At 47.1% G+C, this 5776-nt stretch overlaps 1 protein-coding gene across 1 annotated transcript in view; it reads left to right on the top strand.

The window, feature by feature from the left end:
• The window catches only part of PRDM1 (PR/SET domain 1), a 690597-nt gene that overhangs the window by 23546 nt on the left and 661275 nt on the right, over positions 1-5776 (top strand).

Raw genomic sequence — 5776 nt, 5'->3', positions numbered from 1 at the left:
AAAAAAAAAAGCAAGTCCTTCTTCTGCTTCAAAACCTCCTGTAATGGTTCAGTATGAAAAATAAGTAAATCCAAGGTAATTTGTATTTGTCTTATATCTTTTCAGACTAGTGATGATCTTTTAAAAAATAGAGAAAGGAAATTTGAGAAGAACTCCAAATGCCTTTGAGTCGCAGGGTAAAACCCAGAACATTGCCAGCACTAGGAGTGAACACGTACTGGTAACAATCGTTTCCCAGTGTCCTGCACAGCACATTCCTGTGCCACCCACTGAGCCCTTTAATTCAGGTGAACTCCTGCAAGCGAAGTGAGGCAGGAGCTGGCTTCTTATAGAAAGCTCAGCTAAGAGTAGACGTCAAAGTCTGCACGAAGAGCCCAGCCTGGCAAAACTGGTGATGCAGCAGCTACACATAGAGCGGCGCAGGAGTTTGGCAGCTCTTAGTGACAGGGCGATCGGGATCGTCAGTGTGCGTCTGCTCTACTTGTTGATCCTAATGAAAAGTACAGTTTAATCACTGGTGTGCCAAATTGAGCATGATTAGCTGTTATTGCAGATTAGTGCATTGTCTGGGGCTCCAGAATTATCGATCCGGGTGCTGTGTGCCGATGTTTTCCGTGCCCTCTTCTGTAACCTCTTCTTAATGCCTCGGGGAGGGAGGCAGGGAAGGAGAGGAGGAGGAGAGAAGTCCAGATGGGAAGAAAACAGGTCCTGAAAAGACCACATAGGAACTAGGTCAGGTACTCCGGAGATTAAAGAAGCATGCTTCATCCCTGGACGCAGGAGGCAGGGACAAGTAGCATACAATTACGAGGAATTAGAACGGCAACAAGTAGTGCAGATTTATCAGCTTTAATTGTCTATTGTCAGGACAGAGCCCTTCTTGTAGATCAGGCGCTGCCAATGCTTTAATACCTCTAATGGACTCTCTATTGTGGGATTATCTCTCCTAAGGACAATGTCTTTCTTTTAAACTAGTTGTTTGGGGTGAGCAACGAAAAAAAAAGAGGCAAGGAAGCTGCAGATCTAGGTTTTCCCTTTGGCTCGTCCCATTCTGCAGGAAGCGAGTGGCAGCCCGTTGCTGCTCTTCTGTCAGCAGCCCTATTCCTGCAGGGGAGCCCAGAGACACCTATTGAACATTAACCCCCTTCGCTCCACCTTCCAGCCAGCTCCTCCAAGAACAATAGGTGCTTGATAAAGAGCAGATAAGCAAGGACACAGGGCTTAGGAATCTCTCGGCTATCTTTATTTTAAAAGCTTTCCTGGGTTTTGCAAAGTAAACATTACAACATTTAAAGAAGGATAAGGTGTCAACTGTTTAATGAGAAGTTGTGTTTAATAGCAGAGGAATTCTTCCCTCCCCCACACAACACACAGGTATGAAAAGACTGTTATTTCACCACTCTGGGGTAGGGAAGGTGGAGAAGTGACAACTGTACTCTCAGCAGCTTAAATGCGGTCGCTCAGCCCGCCCCAGCCCAATTCCCTAAGTAGCTCCGACCTCGCGCTCTCTGTGTCGAATCCTTCCGTCCCAGATGCGTGGTAGCAGCATTGCTGGGTCTGTGATAATCTGTGGGTAAATATTTTCATTTCCAACACACGCACTCCGTCATGGTGCTGAGCTGTTGTTTTTGTTAATCTGTTTTGCAATGCACTCGGTGGCCAGTCCTTTGTCTGAGAGGTGGCGAGGTTCCACCCATGGATCACAGTCTCCTGCTGTGTGCACCAGCCCCTCGCCATTGGCAGCCTAGGGAGCTTTCAGATGGAACCAGAACAGGGCTGGATTAGAATCTGAGGCTTCACCGTGGTTCACATCACTGTTGTTTGCCCAGGAGGTTGAGGAGAGGATACCCTGAAAAGTGTCACGAGGTTTGGAAAGAGGCATGCAAGTTGAATTAATGCAATTCCTTCTGAGCTGCCTTTGGTATTTCACGTTGCTCTGAGGTGGGTGTTTGAAATATTCATAGGAGTGAAACTTCTAATACACATATGTATGTGTGTACATATATTATCACATCCCTCCTCTGTAACAATCTGGAAATCAGCCTATCTTAAAGGAAAATTTCCCCAAATACACACCCTTTTCCAAGTTTGTGCTCTGGGCACCAGGAAGACTGAAAAGTGGTTGAAATGCTTTCATTCATTTTCCACAGACTTGGTTGCTACAGGCAGAACATTGAAAAAGCTGTATGTGGGACGTGGAAAATAGATTTTTATGCTGAGGTTTGCTTGCCCAGGATAAATTGGAGTTTGCAGAAACATGCAAAGACAATACGAGGGTTGTTGTATAGGGTCCTGGTTATCATCCTTACTTCTCCTAGGTCCACTATTTCTGAGAGTGTGATGGAAAGGCAAGAGGGGATCTTCTGTGGTCCCTCTATCCTTCTCAGAAGAAACAGGGAGATGGCTCTTTCCATGTAGTCAGTTCTCCTTCATCAGACCCCGAAGTCTGTTGCTTTCTCCTACTCTGAACAAAAAAAAAACCCACCAAAACAACAGCATACTGAGAAGTGTGATGACAAAGCTGCTGCAACTGTTGCAACTTTCTCAGTACCTTCACCCAAGCTTGCCTCCTGGGAAACAAGAGTGAGTGTCTTCACCCTGTTACGTCCCTGCTGCTGGACAGCACTCACAGCAAAGAGAAGCTGAGCTTCTCACGGTGACTTCTCACTCTCCCAGCAGCATGTCCAGACAGCCATTTCCTCAAACTCGAGGAACTAAACGTGCTTCTGTGTGCTGCAAGATTTTTTTTTTTGTTACTGTTGTTGTTTTTCTATTGGAAGAGGATTGTTTAGGCTTATTCAGAGCAGCATTTTAATAAGGCCTAGCTGGAAACAAAAAGGGAAATGGCATCTTTATTTGGCTTCTTTTTTTCTCTTTTTAGGGAACATTTCCGTAGAGGATCAAAGAACATCGAAATCTAAGGAGCCATCAAGGCCTGCACTAGAGTGCAGCCAAAAGGTCTCATCTTGCTGTTGCACATCAGAGAACAAAATAAACGTACAGGCATTTGGAACTGCTGGGAGGCAGTGGCCAAGGTGCTCTGTAATTAAAGGCAGTCCCTGAGAGCTGCACGCATTAATGTAAAAGCCTCCTGGCTACAACATACACCGCCCCAAAAGCCCTTGCAAAAACCTTCATGTAGATTCAAGTGTGATTTTAATTTCTCTTATAAGCAGTCCTGTGCTGGAGTAGTCCAGGGCACAGAAAGCCTCAGAGATCGTATCTGGAGCCCATAGGCTGTGTTTTGGAAAGGTCAGGCCGGTGTGTGGGCAGAAGGCTTTAGCTCACCCTGTCGCTTAGCCACCAGAGCATGCCCTCACTTTGGCACAGGCCACGTTCTCAGAAGCACAGCCCTGAAACGTGAGTGCATCTCAGCAGAACTTGAAGGAAGCTCTTCTTCGAGTGCTGCCTCTTTTAGAAGAAGTGCAGTCGTGCAACTCCATCGCCTACCTTCTCTGAGTGGTGACCACAACTGGTCCCCAAATGTTTACTAGCACCAGGATGCCTACATACAGGAAGTGGGGAAGGGGGTGGGTCTGGTAGTGGCTCTTGATGTGGTCAATCCGGCACTGACCTTTTTTGGGTAAGGGGATGGGGAGGATGTGAAAATGAGACTGCGCTTTAATCTCTCGTGTGCATTTTATCTCTCCTCCGACTTTCTGAAGAAGTTTCGTAGGCTCGAGCTCCCTGCCCTCCTCCTTCCCCCGACGCTTCCCGCTCTGGCGGGGAGAGCGGCAGCAGCTGAGCCGAGGCCTCCGCTTGTTGTTGAGCTGAGGTGGTGATAGCATCAAAGGAAATGGATGGGGATTTCTGAGATCAGAGCCGCTAGAGCCATTCATGATTTGTTGCCAGGCTGAAAGCTGCTGCAGAGAGAGCTGCCTAAGAAATGCTGATTAATACGGTAATTGAGGTTTTCTATGAGCGAGAAGGAAAAAATGAAAATATGACTAAAAATGTTCTTTTTTGAAATGAACAACATTTTGAAATTGCACATTCCAGACAATAGTGGCTACTGGTATGAAAGATTTTTATAAAAGAGCAGACGGCTGCCGGTTGAGTAGGGCATCTTTTTATGTTTCTCTATTAAAGAGGAAGGTCAGAAGGTCAATCTGTGTATTTCTTTAATAGCAGAGCTTCCTTTATGACCTGGCTTTAGCACGCATTCCTTACAATTTGTTCTCTCTCTCCTTGATAAACTTGCTTTTATTTGGGATCAGGCAGCGCTGCATGCCAGGGAGATCCCTTCCCCTCTGCAGCACCTGGGGCTGATTTTGGGCCAACTTCAGCGTGTGCCAGTTATTGGCAGCTCATGTGCTCAGCGGGCTGCCCTTGCTCTCCTGGGCTCTGGCAGAGTTCTTGTGGCATTGGCATCCTCATGTCGTCCCAGTGAGTGTGTCACTTCGTCTCACCTGATCTGTCCTCTGCCTCTTCTCCCTCCTTGGAGGAAGGATCTGATCTTTTCCAGCTTTCCTTCTCATTAAGATCAGCCCCTGGAGGAGACGCACCAACCCTATTTTTCTTGTGCCCTCCTCTTTTTTTCCTGTCACTCTAACAGGGAAGTGAAAAGCTCTGAAACAGCTGCCTCTCAAAGTGAGACTATTTTTTGGTAAAATAATCACCTTCAGTATGACTACATTGTTTTTCTGCTCTGTGCGGTGTGACTCAGCATCAGTTAATTAACCCAATCAAGTAGGCCGGATTTCTCTCCTTTAATGAGTGTCTCTTCCTCCTTCATAGCCTTCCTAGCCCTCATTTTGTCTGTGCCTGGCTGCTACCCCACGCAGCCAATGCCACCCACACCCCCCAGCCCAGCACCAGGGCCACTTCTGGCAGAGTCCCTCAGGGTGACGGTGACGGCAGGACACCGCTCATAGGCAGCTGCCCCACTTCTGCCCGCAGCCGTGAGCCCTCCATGCCAGAGCACATGAAGGTCTTTGCACAGATGTACTATTCTCAGCACTGCGGGCCAAGAGTGGCAAAGTAATCCTCCTCACCGTGCTTTATCAGGGAAGAGGAACAGGCGGAGGGAAAGGGCTGAGTGTGCACCTGCCAGAGAGGCAGTGCTGGGGCAGCAGCGAGAAAGGTGTTGGAGATAGATGAGAAAGCTTGCCTCAGCCCATGCCTGTGATGGGCTGAGCGTGGCTGTAAATGGAGCCATGCATCATTGTTCTCTGAGCTGGAGGATTCCTTGCTGTGGGGACAGGACCACTGGAGGAAGTAAGGCATCTGGCTGTTTTGCAATGAGAAGCAGGAATGCTCTTAATAATAAACAAACAGGACATTGTATGCCATCATCACAGGATGTCCTTCCTTTAGCCAGCACATTGGCTTGGGTTGGGGGAAGAAATTGGGCTCGGGGTCTGCTAATGACTATTGCAACTCTCCCCCCACCACAGTCACTTTCATATTACCCAGCACAAGGACCAGTGCTCATTTGTTTATTATTATTATTATTTTTAATGCTGCAAAAGAGATGTCAAGTTTTGAAGTGCTGCCTGCTGTGCGTTTCCCTCCTGCACTTCCCTGTTATTATATAGGGAGAGGGGGGGGTTTATTTAAAGGGAGAAACTGATTTTCCTCATTCCTTCTACAAACCATTAGAAAGAGACCCCATGGAGGAATAAAACCAAAATAACAAGACTCCTGGATGGAGCTTATCAAATTGTTGTAATCACTGAGATTTGGAAGTAGGGGCTTTAAATCAGGGTTGCAATTTGGTACCCTGGAAGTCGTTTTTCCTTCTAATTTTCATAGCATCCTAACCACTTAAATCGGT

The sequence above is a fragment of the Meleagris gallopavo genome, chromosome 2 (genome assembly GCF_000146605.3).
Source record: "Meleagris gallopavo isolate NT-WF06-2002-E0010 breed Aviagen turkey brand Nicholas breeding stock chromosome 2, Turkey_5.1, whole genome shotgun sequence".
Classification (NCBI taxonomy): Eukaryota; Metazoa; Chordata; class Aves; order Galliformes; family Phasianidae; genus Meleagris; species Meleagris gallopavo.
Note: the sequence above shows the minus strand (reverse complement) of the source record. Positions and strands in the feature narration are given on the sequence as shown.